Source organism: Pristiophorus japonicus, chromosome 20 (assembly GCF_044704955.1).
Source record: "Pristiophorus japonicus isolate sPriJap1 chromosome 20, sPriJap1.hap1, whole genome shotgun sequence".
Lineage (NCBI taxonomy): Eukaryota > Metazoa > Chordata > Chondrichthyes > Pristiophoridae > Pristiophorus > Pristiophorus japonicus.
The window spans coordinates 81,211,865-81,227,169 of NC_091996.1; the positions used below are offsets into that span (position 1 = coordinate 81,211,865).

A 15,305-nucleotide genomic window follows, 5' to 3' on the forward strand; every position below is an offset into this window, starting at 1 on the left:
CAATGACCAGTTACTCATTTCAATGGCTGAATATATTCAAAAAGGAGTTAGATGAGGTCCTTACTACTAGGGGGATCAAGGGGAATGGCGAGAAAGCAGGAATGGGGTACTGAAGTTGAATGTTCAGCCATGAACTCATTGAATGGCGGTGCAGGCTAGAAGGGCCGAATGGCCTACTCCTGCACCTATTTTCTATGTTTCTAAGGCACCACATTGTCTAACAGTCTCTTTCGATCCAAACTTCAATCTTTCTGTTTTTTAATCCAAACTTCAGACTGCGTGCTGAAGCAAAGAGTTCAGCAATGCGGGACTGTGCTCTCACATTCCCCCACTTCTTCTCCTCGCCTCTCTGCAGGTCTTATCTGGGTAACATACATTTGCATGGTGGCTCGAGCTCGTCCAACAGCATTGTCCAGTTGTAGTCCTTGTTTTCCAACACGACATCCACAGTAAATCAAAATGACCAGCACGACCAGCTGAACCAGCACCAGCATAAGGACAGGGTGTATCATTGTGTTCATCACACCTGTTGCCGTCAGGCTCCATCCCAACAATGACTCCCACCAGCTCACATGTTCAATCTGCTCCAAAGTTGTGTGCACGTTCTCGATTTCCGCAGTGTGATGGTTAATGTCCACAACGATTGCTTGATTCAAACTCTGTAGCTGCTGAAATTTTGTATTCCATTTCCGTATTTCCTTCTTCCAAATAGCAGCACGCTTCGGGTCAAAGTAGGGTTGTTGTAGATTCAGATTCTCAGGATGCCATTTTAAAATCCAATGGTCTGTGATCACCATATCCATTTTTACTTCAAAGTCAACTTTCAATTTTTGATGTTTCCAACTGAATTCCATGCTGTTAACATTAAGAAATGTAAACTCACAATCGGTGTCTTCGACTAAGTCTGTTGCCCTCTGCACAGGTTTTAACAATTTCCTCTGCTTTGTGGGAGAAGTGTAACAACATCGAGTAAAGGATGATGGAAATGCAGAATATTCAGTCGAGAGACCCAATCCTTCTCGAGCAGAAGCTTGTTCAGAAACATTTAAAGTTTCTGCAGGAATGGGCTGTCTCAGAACTGATGAGATGTTCAGTGAAAAGCTCAAATGTGGGAGTTACAAACATGATGTTAAAGGATGTGAAATAGAAGTTGGATCGTTGCAAATGTCGAGAGAGTGAATGACAGCAGTTCCGAAGGGTGAACTGAGAGAAGGACTGGGTCTCTCGACTGACTATTCAGCATTTCCGTCATCCTTTACTCGATGTTGTTACACTTCTCCCACAAAGCAGAGGAAATTGTTAAAACCTGTGCAGAGGGTAACAGACTTAGTCGAAGACACCGATTGTGAGTTTACATTTCTGAATGTAAACAGCATGGAATTCAGTTGGAAACATCAAAAATTGAAAATTGACTTTTAAATAAAAATGGATATGGTGATCACAGACCAACGGACTTTAAAATGGCATCCTGAGAATCTGAATCTACAAGAACCCTACTTTGACCCGAAGCGTGCTGCTATTTGGAAGAAGGAAATACGGAAATGGAATACAACATTTCAACAGCTACAGAGTTTGAATCAAGCAATCGTTGTGGACATTAACCATCACACTGCGGAAATCGAGAACGTGCACACAACTTTGGACCAGATTGGACATGTGAGCTGGTGGGAGTCATTGTTGGGATGGAGCCCGACGGCAACAGGTGTGATGAACACAATGATACACCCTGTCCTTATGCTGGTGCTGGTTCAGCTGGTCGTGCTGGTCATTTTGATTGACTGTGGATGTCGTGTTGGAAAACAAGGACTACAACTGGACCATGCCAAAACCTTTGAAACATTTCTCAAAAACAACAAAATCCTCTCCAACATTACACTTTGGCTCGGCCTTTTCTCATCCATACCGTCAGTTTCCTCTCTTTACGCTCTGCTAATTATCGATGCAGAGCAATTCACACAGATACCGTCGAGGCTATGGGTTCTCAAGCAGCTGTTTCTGTTTCACATTGTTCATCACAGCTTGTACTTCAGTCTTGCCAGGTAAAAAGTGTGTTGGCATTGCAATGCATTCATGTAAAATGCTTGGCATGAAAAGAAAATGCATCGTTTTGTTGCGTGCACAACATGCAGTGCCTGTGTAGTGTATGTCGGCACCTTTAGTAATGACTCCACGAGGCAGTGCGTGATCTTAAACTGTGTAGACCTGTAGTCCTTTATTTGCAGCTGCTGAGTGAGGACACCTAGCTGTGAGTTTCTTTTTATACTGGGTTACCGACAGTGTGCAGATAACCCTTAGGTCTCCAGCAGCAGCACCCTCTGGTGTGCAGTTAAGGTGTGTACATTCAGTGTTGCATAACAGTGTTCCACACATCACACAATAAACAGGCATGCATACACAACAACACTCCCCCCTAAGCATTTCTCATATCCATGTTGTCATGACCAGGGGAGGTGATCAGTGGTGTGCTCTGAGAGGTTGTGGTGAGGGCTGCGTTGGTGCCAGGTGTGACCCCTGTGCTTGAGGCTGGCCTTGTACCATTTCCCCTCCCTCACACACAGATGAAGTAGGTGTCACTGTTGTGGGATCCCTCCGGTGGGTAGCCACGGCAGTGGATGGTGTGTATACTCTGTGATGTGGGTAGTTGTGGGCTGGTGGGCAGGGCCACAAGATTTGGTGGGCTCATTGTCCACCAATTGGGATGAGGGTCAGATCATCCCAGGGTTTGCCAGGGAAGCTGGAGGGTATTGGCCTCATGCTCCTGGTGTTGGCCCTGGTGGCCAGGGGTTGTAGGGCTGGTCTGGTGCAGGTTGCCATTGGTGGTGGCTGGGCTGCCCATTGACCACTGTCCCTGTAGTGGGTCTGCTCCCACTGCCTGTGTGTGTGACCTGCAAGGGCCATCACATTCGTTCCAAAGGTCCAGGCTACATGGTCAGGTAGACTGCTGGACCTGGGGGTCTCCCACAGGGAGATTCCATTGACATCAGCATGGTCCCTGTAGGACCCAATATCCTTTGGCAGTGTCCTGGCACCTTGGCTCTGATCACACATAGTCGAGCCTGCATTATACATTCGAGCATTTGCATCACTTTTGGATGTCCTGGTTTCAACAGACATGGTTACATTAGGCATTTCACATTCTCTATCATTATTGTTAAGCATAATAACCTTGTTCTTAACCTTACTGACATCTGCATTCATCTCATCAGTCACATTAATTAAACCAGCATCATGGTTTCATTGCATATATTTTCATACTTGCACCCGAAAATTGCATCTTTAGCTTTAAAGTCCGTCTACTCAAATAGTTGAAACTTCCCCTTTAAATATTTTTGGTTACCGATCTCCTTTAAGGGAGCCTTCAAATCTGATTGGCCCTCGGTGTCACGTGATGCTCCTCCAATGCTCCTGGTGGTATGGCCGTGGCCATTTTGATTTTAGTTTTTTCTCCTCGTGGTGCTGGTGCGGCAGACATTTTCTGTCTCTCCTGCAGGTCGGCTGTGGAGCTCTTTCCTTCCACAGGTTCGACCCTGGACATCGGAAATCCATTTCTTTTGGTGCCATTCACCTCTTGGAGTGCTCCCCCAGCCCAGAAAGTGGAGTTTGGATCCTCGGTCTCGGAGATTTTGCTGGGGTGCTGAGGGCAGTCGAGCTGGACAGTGGAATCTCCGGATGCTGTGATGGATCCATGCGATGCCATGGAGGCCTGAGAGCAGCTTCGCTTGGACAGGATGCCATTGTGGTCGATTGGCGGGATTCATCCAAAGTTCTTCAAAGGTCGCTTGGCTCATCATAGACTGGCACACCCCTGTGTCCCTCGCCAGAGAAACTGGGACCCCGTCAACATCTACTTTCATCATCCACGGAGCACTTTCGATGGAGCAGGTATGATTTCCATACTCTTCTTCCAGGGGTTGAGCAACTTCACCTTCCTCTGTGTTGGAGCCCCGGTGATCAGCCAACTCATCAGAGATGTGGTGAGTAAAGCTTTTTCTGCACATCCTTTGAAAGTGCCTTTTCTCTTTGCATGTATAGTCTTTGTAGCGACACTGGTGGGCCTTGTGGTTTCCTCAACAGTGCCAGCATGGGGCTAGCCGGTTTGCTCCATGTGGCGGACTCAGGGTTGCGGGACTCGGGGCAGCGTTTCTGCCTTAAAATTATCAATGCGGTGCACTGCTCTCGTCGGTTTAGAGTCCCTTAGTGCTTCATTTAGGTGGTCGCCAAAGTCGCACGGTGCAGCCAGTCTCCTTGAGTGTTCCAATCTTTCTACATCGGTAAATTACTGAAAGATACTGAGATTCAACATGCTGAGCTTCTGGTTCGTGACCTCGTATTCTCGTCGTTAGTTGTAGTGTATATAGGCACCACGAGGCAGGGTACGATACTTAAATTTTCAGACCTGTAGTCCTTTATTTGCATCTCCTGAGTGAGGACAACAAGCTGTGAGTTCCTTTTTATACTGGGTGACCTGCAGTGTGCAGGTAACCCTTAGGTCTCCAGCAGCAGACCCTCTGGTGTACAGGTAAGATGTGTACAGTGTAAGGGTACATTCAGTGTTGCATAACAGTGTTGCAGACATCACATAATAAACAGGCGTTGCCTTTATTCATCCTGCGGAATGCATATTGCACAGATAATCTCAGCACACATTGTGCAGGCAAAGGCAGCATTGGACAACAAACTGGTTTCTCCTCCGTTGATTTGTAACAGGTAACTGATGGTTGAGCACACGATTTGACAACTCGACTTGTTGATCAAGCATCAATGACAAAGGCAACAAAACTGCCCACAAGCACCAGGTGTCTTTCACTTGTTTGTCCCAAGTGTATTTCCAGCAGTTTCCTACTTTCACAGGTGGAGATACCGGGGCTGGACCATGCTCCTAAAATACAATGAGGTCGGGATAAAAGTTCCTCACGTACTCAGGGCAAAATAAATGATTGATGTTCTACAATGGATTATTAATGTTGTTTAAATCAATGAATCTTTTTTCCACATGAGATGCATGTAACTCTTTTTTATAAGTTTTAAATTTTGATGGAAGTGCAATTTCCCTGGCCGGAAATCGACCCAGGGCCGCGGTGGTGAGAGCGCCGAATCCTAATCACTGGACCACCAGGGAACGCTGCATTGCTGCATCGCTGCATCGTAATGCTTGGTGTCATTATTGTCCTTTTCAATCCACTTGTTTCACACCGAAACACATTGTAACCGTGATCTGAATTTAACGCCACGTGATTCTTTGAAATCACCTTTAACTGATTGGGTAAAATCACTTCTTCTACCACCGAAAAACAGCTTCGATTCCAGGTCAGCGCGGCAACTTTTGGAACACCGTTTTTAATTCAAAACCTTATAAAATTGACGATATGCAGCTAATGTGAAAAAATAATAATTCATTTAATCACCGTAAATTAACCGATAACCTTTTTTCAGAATGAAAGAAATAATAATATAGTTACTGAGGAACAGTGGTATCTTCAATCATTCATTTTCTCTTTACATGTGATGAACTTTTATCCTTATCTCATTTACACGCTATATTTTATGAGAATGGTTTAAAATTGTAAGTGTTTATGACTCAGTTGTAAAACTATTGATTGTGTGTGTGCCTATTCTTGATAGGAGGAGCACTTGAGACCGAAGTTCCAGTTCTATATATGTATCAATAGAATCAATTTCCACCAGTTTCTTTAAACCCAATAATATTTCTAGTGGACTGGATGGAGGAACATGATCATGTAAAAAATTGTTATCGTTTTACATGAACTGAATGCTCATAAAAGTATTGGAGTGGGACCTCACTGGATAACAGCACAGCTGGCAATGTTTGCGGAATATATTGGAATATATTCGTGCAGCCAAAACACACAATGACAACCGAGAACTGTGCGGCACCGAATCCTCGGGGAAAAACAGTTAAAGGCTTTGTCCCTGGGTGGGCTCGAAGCACCAACCTTTCGGTTAATAGCCAAATGCGCTAACCCATTGCGCCACAGAGACAGGCGCAGGAACATGTTACAAGACATCCAAAACGAAGATGTCAGTCAGTTAAAGCCTCAGAATGCTCCGACCAGGATGGAACTTGTCCACTCTCAGTTGTACTTTTCCCAAATAAATGGTGGGACATTCATTGTGGATGTGTGGAAGCAGTCTGGTCCCGCACACTGCAGACACTTCCATGTCACCGCCAACCAGCTCTCCCACAACCGGTGTGATCTACCTTCCAGCCTTCCGGTGCCTTGTCTGTGACAAAGTATTCTTTTTATCGCGAAGCCGGTATTAGGTTTTAATTCCTTTTCAGCTCCTGACTGCGGATATTCCTGTGATTAAATGCGAACAAAATGCTTACAAAGACAAGTGGATTCACCTTTTCTTTGTTTGGTGACATTTCAAAGATTGAAAGTGATGCACATCAACCCCAAACCTCATCACCTACTCACTAACCGCTACACGCTGCTCCCGTGAGATGGAAGCCCAGTTGCTGTTTCAAGCTTGAATGTGGGAACAAGCAGAACTCATTCAAAGAAAGTCCAAGTCCCTGAGGCACCTGATTATTTGCACTAAACTCCTTCGCAAAGAGTTGAGGTTCGTGTGGGGTGATTTGGGCACATCTTTCCCCACACTGCAACACTTCAAACATAATGCAACGGCTGTAAAGTGCTTTGGGGCGTCATGAGTTCCTGAAAGGCACTGCAGAAATACAAGTCTTTCTTTGCAAAAGTTCTGTGCAAATTCAAAATTCGCGGCAAAATAAAGGGCTCAGTTGGGAATTGAACCCTGGACTTGTCACAAATTTTAAAGCGAGAATCATACCTCTAGATCAACGAGCCAACAGTTTGACAACTGCAGAGATGAGGTCTAACCATTATAAAAGCATTTTTCTATATGTAGCTATTCTTGATTAGAGGAGCACATGAGACCGAATCAGTGACTTTGCTTTTTCAACCTGTCTTCTGAAGCACCGCATGGTCCCACTCCGACAGTCAATGAGCTGTTGGGACGTTAGTGTATCCAGGCTGTGGGTGGCCACCCCGAGTGCAGCAGAGGGATTTCTGCATTAGTTCTGGGTGGGGACAGTATTTCTCCTTCTCTCTTCCTCTTGTCTGTCTCCCTCTGCTTTGTTTTCTGTATTTATTCCTCCGGCCTTATTTTATGTGTTTCAAAGGAAAAAAAAAGTGGGCGACACTCTGGAACAATTTCTCTCACTCAAATATATCGATTTAGTGAAGTGAAATAAAGAGCAATTGAAGAATAAGGGAGAAGCCACTGTCGCCCTTTTGACAGGAGAATAAACTCGCCCATGGCTGTTCATCCACAGCAAGTTTAAACATAATCTTCCTGCACGGGATCCTTTCACGTGGAAAGCAAACGTGATAACGGCTCCACTGCGGAAACCGCTCTGACCAGAAGTACAGCAGAGGGCAGCTGACCAGTGAATGCCTTCTGTGCTGATCGGGAATGTGTTGGCTCACCTTAAACAACTTCTGTCCCTCACTGACAGCTGTCAACCCTTCTCCTCCGCTGCCCTTTACACAAACATGTCACTGATCCCCACCCACCACCCCACATCCCCATCGTGTTATCTTCCATGTTAGCACAGTGGGGCCGCGGAGACACCTACTCTCTCCCCGCGGTTAGTGAACTCAGTCAGTCTGTAAAATTAAAGGGAAACAAGTGTCCCGCAAAGGGCAGGGGAAGGGAGAGAGTCTGTAACCTGGGTTTAATTGTTTGTCAAAGGCTACCCGTCCTGTTGTGTATTTCCAGCAGTTTCCTACTTTCACAGGTGGAGATACTGGGGCTGGACCATGCTCCTAAAATACAATGAGGTCGGGATAAAAGTTCCTCACGTACTCAGGGCAAAATAAATGATTGAACTTCAACAATGGATTAATAATGATGTTTACATCAATGAATCTTTTTTCTCCATGAGATGCATGTAACTGTTTCTTATAAGGTTTTAATTTTGATGGAAGTGCAATTTCCCTGGCCGGAAATCGACCCAGGGCCGCGGTGGTGAGAGCGCCGAATCCTAATCACTGGACCACCAGGGAACGCTGCATTGCTGCATCGTAATGCTTGGTGTCATTATTGTCCTTTTCAATCCACTTGTTTCACACCGAAACATATTGTAACCGTGATCTGAATTTAATGCCACGTGATTCTTTGAAATCATCTTTAAATGATTGGGTAAAACCACTCCTTACACCACCGAAAAACAGCTTTGATTCCAGGTCAGGACGGTAACTTTTGTAACACCGGTTCTAAATCAAAACCTTATAAAATTGCCGACATGCAGTTAATGTGAAACAATAAGAATTCATTTAATCACTGTTAATTAACCGATAAACTTTTTCAGAATGAAAGAACTAATAATATAGTTACTGAGGGACAGTGGTATCTTCAATCATTCATTTTCTCTTTACATGTGATGAACTTTTATCCCTATCTCATTTCCACGCTGTATTTTATGAGAACGGTTTAAAATCCTTCCCTTGCTGGGGTACTCCGGAATATTGAAGTTAATTGGGCGTGCACCTTATCTGTACACCCCGCCCCTTTTTCCCAGGTGCAGTATCTTCGTCCCCCCGTTTCATTGTAAAACACACCGCAATCTAATTTATGCAAACTGTTACTCCCGCAATATTGGCCCATCCCCATTGGCGACACAAACCTTCGCTACAGTGTCTCATGCCTGTTAATCCGATGCTGCAATTTAAGTCCACTGTTGTTCCGACCGTCACCGTCAGTATTCCTGATTCTTTATCACAACTAGTGTCATCCGAGCCCCTGTAATACAGGCCTTGCTCAACCGGTTGTCCTAGGTATGCGGATGAGTTCCCCCATGTTGTTCCCACGAGCATCAGAATCCTGTAAAAGATAATATTTCCCGGTCAACACCGGTTGATTAGTGACCATGGTTTTTCAACTGGGTCTGGTGTTTCCATTTGCCTATAAACCGAATATCTGCGGAGGCTCACGTGTCACCCACCATTATTACCTGATGGGGTCCGTTCCATCTCGGTGCGAGTCCAGACCTCTCGGGGTTAATCTTTACCTGACTGCCTATTTGGGCTATTTAGACCTTCTGTTCCTAAGTGTCCTTCTCGAAGTCCTTGATTACTTGCTGATCTCTAGCCTGTGCTTTTAAGTTTTGTAACTGCTTACAGAGTTCCATCACAAATCTCCGTATTCTGTCTTTATAAGCTCCTACGTCCTCGCTTCCTGTAACCAAGACCTCTGGCAGTCTCATTGCCCTTCCAGTCATTAGTTTAAAGGGTGTCAGTCCTGTCGTCCAACGAGGGGATGCCTTGAGCATCATCAGTCCTCGGGGTAACATCTCGACCCACCCTTTCCCACTTTCCTCCATTGTTTTAGCTCGGGCTGTTTTTAAGGTCCTATTCATTCGTTCCACCAATCCGAAGGATTCTGGGTGGCATGGGATATGGAACCTTTGCCTAATCCCTAGTAAAGCGCAGGTCTGTTCCATCACCTTCCCTGTGAAGTGGGGACCTTGATCTGAGTCCAGCTGCTGTGACATTCCCCATCGGGGTATTATTTCCTCTGCTAGGATTCTGGCCACGGTTTCTGCTGAACAATTTCTCGTGGCGAAAGCATCTACCCACTTCGTAAACTGCTCTATTATCACTGGACAGTTTGTCTTCTCCGTGTTGCTGGGTAACGGTCCAGTAAAATCTACCTGCAAGTTTTCCCAGGGTCCTTTCTGTCAGGACTGATGTCCCATTCTGACCTTTACTTTCACCCCTGGGTTATATTTGGTGCATGTCACGCACCTTGTACAGTGGTCCTCTATATCTCTCCCTATTCCCTTCCACCACCAGCATCTGGACATCGAGCTTATCATGTTGGTCCTACCTGTATGGATTTAGTCGGCTCCCCCGGATGCTTTCCGGGGCCACCACATTCCCATCTTTCCTCCATATCCCGCCGGTTTGGGCCCCTCTCTACTTCCACCCCTCCTTTGCCTGTGGAGTGGCTTCTCCCTGTACCTTGAGCATGTTTACTTCCTCAGGCCCGATTGTACATGCTCCGACCTGGGCTTCCCCGGCCACTGTACCTGTCTCTGCCACCCGCGTGGCTGCCTTGTCTGCCCATGCGTTTCCCTGTTGGTGTTGGTCGGTAATGTTTATGTGCACTTTGACCTTTATTATCACTCCTGGGGTAGGAGGGAGCCTTCCACTCATTGTTTAACAATCTCCTCATGTTCAATCGCCCCTCCTCCTGAGGTCATGTATCCCTGTCTGCTGCAGGCTACCATATAATCATGCACTACTCCAAAAACATATCGACTGTCTGCAGAGATGTTTACTCGTTTTCCCTTCACCAGCCTCAGAGCCTCGGTGAGAGACACCAATTCAGCCACTCCAGCTGATAAGCCCCCTTCTCGCAATCCTTCCCTTTTGACCTGTCTGCTGCTATCTCTCATGGCCCACCCGTCCATGGTGTCTCGTTGATATAGCGCCGAGACCCATCTACGTATAGATCCATGTCTGCCTCCTGAAACCTGACTACTTCCCTCGCCTTCTCCTGTCGTGTTACACTGATTCTCCTCTCCCTGCGTAATGATCCACCCTGCAGGCTGGTTACAGTTGTCTTTTATTGTTACCATCCCGTGGGGGGGTAAGAGCATGCTTCCCACCTTGCCCTTCGCATGTCGGATACCGGTTTTAGCCTTCCTGTGTTAAACAATTCCACTAAGGTATCTGGGTATGTGTCCCGACATTACTCTGCCACTGGCCGATGCCTGTCCCCATTTAATGATCTTTACTGTGGTGGGTATAGATGTGGAAGGGCCTATTCTGGTCGGGTAATGCCAGGGCTGCAGCACTTGTGAGAGCTTGTTTTAACCTTACAGCCACAATTTCCTGATCTGGGCATTTCTGCCGTAGTTGAATAGCCCTAGTATCTGCCTGACCCCTGTCACGGTCCCTGGCCTGGGCAGTGATCGAATTGTTTCCTTTCTGTCCTCGGACATCTGTCTCTTCCCTTCTGATATTATGTGTCCGAGATATGTTACTTCACTCCTTCCCTACTGCACCTTCCTTGGATTTATTTTTAATCCCACACTCTGTAGAGCTCCTCACATTGTAGTTAAAGCTAGTGTGTTGTTGTTCTGTGCTGGAGGCAATAAGGATATCATCCACATACTGCCAAAGGGTGCTCCCTTCTTTGCCTGTTGGGGCCTCGCCTTCCTGCGCCTCCTCCCTTATTGCAGCTAAAACATATCAGGGGAGCTGTGCGAGGGGGTGTCTCCTCCCCCTTCGTCTCTGCTGCTGGTTTTGTATCTTCTCCCTGTGTTCTGACTTTAACTCCTCCACCTGTTCTGCCCACTCCAAAGTTTCATTGTAATCATGCCCCACTTTCAATCCCAACTTCATTATCTTTTGCTGGGCTTCTCCTAGCTCGTCTTTAAACATCCCGTGCTTGAGGAATCTTTGCATTTTTTTCCTACGACTGCGCACCGTACTATCCGTCTTTTATCTCCTCCAGCTTATTTATCTTAGCTTCTAATTATTGAATTTGTTTTGTTTGAGTATCTATTTCTTTTATCTGTCCTCTGTAGCTGGCGAGTATTATTACAGAGGCTTTCTTCATTTTATCTTTATTCTGACTATCCCACCATTTCCTCCGTCTGTCAGGTGAGTTTTCTGGCTGCCATCCTTACTTTTTCATTTCCTTTATTAAGAAACCCAAATTAATAATGTCCAGTATAAAGCAGCTGTTAATGGAAAGGTTTAACTCCTTTACAGGTTTGTAAGAAGGCCTGACGTTATTACGTGACTTCGCGTAATCAACAAAATTTTTACCCCAGGTCTTTGTGCCTTCAAAACTTGCTCAGAAATTAGGAATCCGTTAAAACAGCAGAAATCATTAGTAAAGCTGTTATAATTAGCTTTAAATAAAACCTTCTCATCGGGAAAGACAGCCTTTTAGTTTAAACTTCAATTTTTCTAAACTTCCAATTCAAATACTTGCCTAAGATTTTTTTAAATTGATTTAAAACGAGAACACACATTTTTAATAGCTATTTTGTTTACTGAAATCTAATTTAAAATAAGTACTGACAACTGTGGCTTATTTTTCTTAGCTCAGTAAATCATAGTCTAAACACTCAGAGAAACTGCCACACGGTTTACCTTTTCACACAAGCTATAGACATTCCAGCATTTCATGTTTTTTTAAGGTCCGATTCACTGAGAAAGTCTTGTATTTTATTTCTCTTGGTACAAAAGCTAAACTTCTGGCCGGTGCCATCTTTTTTAAGAAATTAAATTCAGCAACATTTCCTAATTCCCAGTTTTTCCCCTTCCTGTGCTGCGTTCGCATAGATTAGATCCTCTCCCCTCGTTTTTTTCAAAACCCTCCTGCTTGTTTAGACTGTTCGGGACTTTTCCTTGATAAGCACCGACCATTTTGAAAAGGTTTTTAAACCCGAAATTTCAATTTTTCTTGACTGCAGTGAAACTTTCTCATAGTTTAAAATCATTATCAACATAGAGTATTCCAATATTCACACTTTGAAACAAAGCCGAGATTTCACTGTGGCCATTAAGAATATTCAGCTTTCATTGGTTAATTACCCTCCAATTAAACCAATATCTTTTTCACAGCCAATATCAACTCGGATTTATTAAGTTACGTATTTTTCCATTTAAATCTCCTTTCTTCAAATTAGATTTTGTATAAAACAAGCATTTTACACAGAGGGCTTGTGTCTCCGTTAATTTGTTAATTTAAACTACATAAGACCATTGCAAACACGTTTTCGTCTGGATAAGCTTATCCCTCTACCAGATTCCGTGTACTGTTTCCAAGCCTTTAGACCCCTCTAACAATACCGCTTTGTTTTCCTTTTAGCACTTATACTCGGGACCCTTTTGGGCCATATCTCAGAGACCCCCCCCCTTCCCCTTGATCTTAATTTTATCCCACTGGCCAGTTTTCCGAAACATCCTGGGGACTCACACCTCTTTTTAGGTTGTATTCCTTCTTTTCAGGCAATACATCTATCCCCAACCTTGGTTTTTATCCTTCCGTGGTTCCCTATGACTTTGTTCGACAGATTACTCCCTTCTAGTTCTTTATACAGATTGTGTTAGGTAAATTGATGGGATTGAAGGCCGATAAATACATAGGGCCTCATAGTCTGCATCCCAGAGTAAGTAAGGAAGTGGCCCTAGAAATAGTGGATGCATTGGTGGTCATTTTCCATTTTCCAACATTCTATAGACTCTGGATCAGTTCCTATGGATTGGAGGTTAGCTAATTTAACCCCACTTTTTAAAAAGGGAGGAGAGAGAAAACAGGGAATTATAAACCGGTTAGCCTGACATCGGTAGTGGGGAAAATGTTGTAATCAATTATTAGAGATGTAATAGCAGCGCATTTGGAAAGCAGTGACAGGATCGGTCCAAGTCACCATGGATTTATGAAACGGAAATCATGCTTGACAAATCTTCTAGAATTTTTTGAGGATGTAACTAGTAGAGTGGACAATGGAGAACTGGTGGATGTGGTCTATTTGGACTTTCAAAAGGTTTTTGACAAGGTCACACACAAGAGATTAGCGTGCAAAATTAAAGCACATGGTATCGGGGTAGTATTAATGTGGATAGAGAACTGGTTGGCAGACAGGAAGCAAAGAGTAGGAATAAACAGGTCCTTTTCAAAATGGCAGGCAGTGACTAGTGGGATACCGCAAGATTCAGTGCTGGGTCCCCAGTTATTTACAATATACATTAATGATTTAGACGAAGGAATTGAATGTAATATCTCCAAATTTGCAGATGACACTAAGCTGGGTGGCAGTGTGAGCTGCGAGGAGGATGCTAAGAGGCTACAGGGTGACAAGGACAGATTAGGTGAGTGGGCAAATGCATGGCAGATGCAGTATAATGTGGATAAATGTGAGGTTATCCACTTTGATGGCAAAAAACAGGAAGGCAGAATATTATCTGAATGATGACAGATTAGGAAAAGGGGCGGTCCAATGAGACCTGGGTGTCATGGCATATCAGTCATTGAAAGCTGGCATGCAGGTCCAGCAGGCAGTGAAGAAGGCAAATGGCATGTTGGCCTTCACAGCTAGAGGAGTTGAGTATAGAAGCAGGGAGTCTTACTGCAGTTGTACAGGGCTTTGGTGAGGCCACACCTTGAATATTGTGTACAGTTTTGGGATCCTAATCTGAGGAATGACATTTTTGCTATTGAGGGAGTGCAGCGAAGGTTCACCAGACTGATTCCCGGGATGGCAGGACTGACATATGAAGAAAGACGGATCGACTCGGCTTTTTATTCACTGGAATTTAGAAGAATGAGAGGGGATCCCATAGAAACATATAAAATTCTGACAAGACTGGACAGGTTAGATGCAGGAAGAATGTTCCTGATATTGGGGAAGTCCAGAAACAGGGGTCCCTGTCGAAGGATAAGGGGTAAGCCATTTAGGACCGAGATGAGGAGAAACTTCTTCACTCAGAGAATTGTAAACCTGTGGAGTTCTCTACCACAGAAAGTTGTTGATGCCAGTTCATTAGATATATTCAAAAGGGTGTCAGATGTGCTCCTTATGCTAAAGAAATCAAGGGGTATGGAGAGAAAGCAGGAATGGGGTACTGAAGTTGCATGATCAGTCATGATCATATTGAATGGTGGTGCAGGCTCATAGAGCCGAATGGCCTACTCCCGCACCTATTTTCGACTATTCTATATTACCTCCTTCCCCGTCAATGCTAAAGCTGCATGTGGTACAAAATCATACTCACTGCCAATGCTAGCTATCACATCATCCAGGCCGGAGGGTCTGAAACCCGCTCGCAGCAGCAAATGTAGGGGTAAAAGGAAGGCTTCTCTCCCTCGGGGCGGACTACCTGATATAGATAATCGAAACCTCATCCTTCTCCTCTGTATAACGACCACGGAAGTAAACAAATTAAACGTCAGGTTTAACCGGCTTTATTTCGAGCAATGCAAGGTCAGGTTCGGTGTGGAACCTTCAAAATACATGAGGTTTTGAGTATAATTTATACAGGCTTTGGAGAGGGGCTACCCGCCTACAAAATCGTCGACAGGTCCATTGCTATCAGCGGAGTTACATTGATTTGTCGATTCTTATCAGACTGGCTCTGAGTGGTCTATGCAACTGTCCATCTCCCATGATTGTGTTGTTCCATTATTTGCCCTCTGCCCCAGTCTGCACATCGCCTAAAGTAACTGTTCTCAAAATACTGGCTGTCTTATCTCTTCCTCAGAGACTTCCAATCAAAATTGTAACTGCTGACGTGTAT

The 15,305-nt window shown here is 44.7% G+C and overlaps 1 non-coding gene across 1 annotated transcript; it reads right to left on the reverse strand.

Annotated features, from left to right (window-relative positions):
• Positions 1–5,926: 5,926 nt before the first annotated feature.
• On the reverse strand, positions 5,927–6,000 carry trnan-auu (transfer RNA asparagine (anticodon AUU)). Its single transcript has one exon. It is a non-coding gene; the product is annotated as a tRNA-Asn (tRNA).
• Between the last annotated feature and the right edge of the window lie 9,305 nt (positions 6,001–15,305).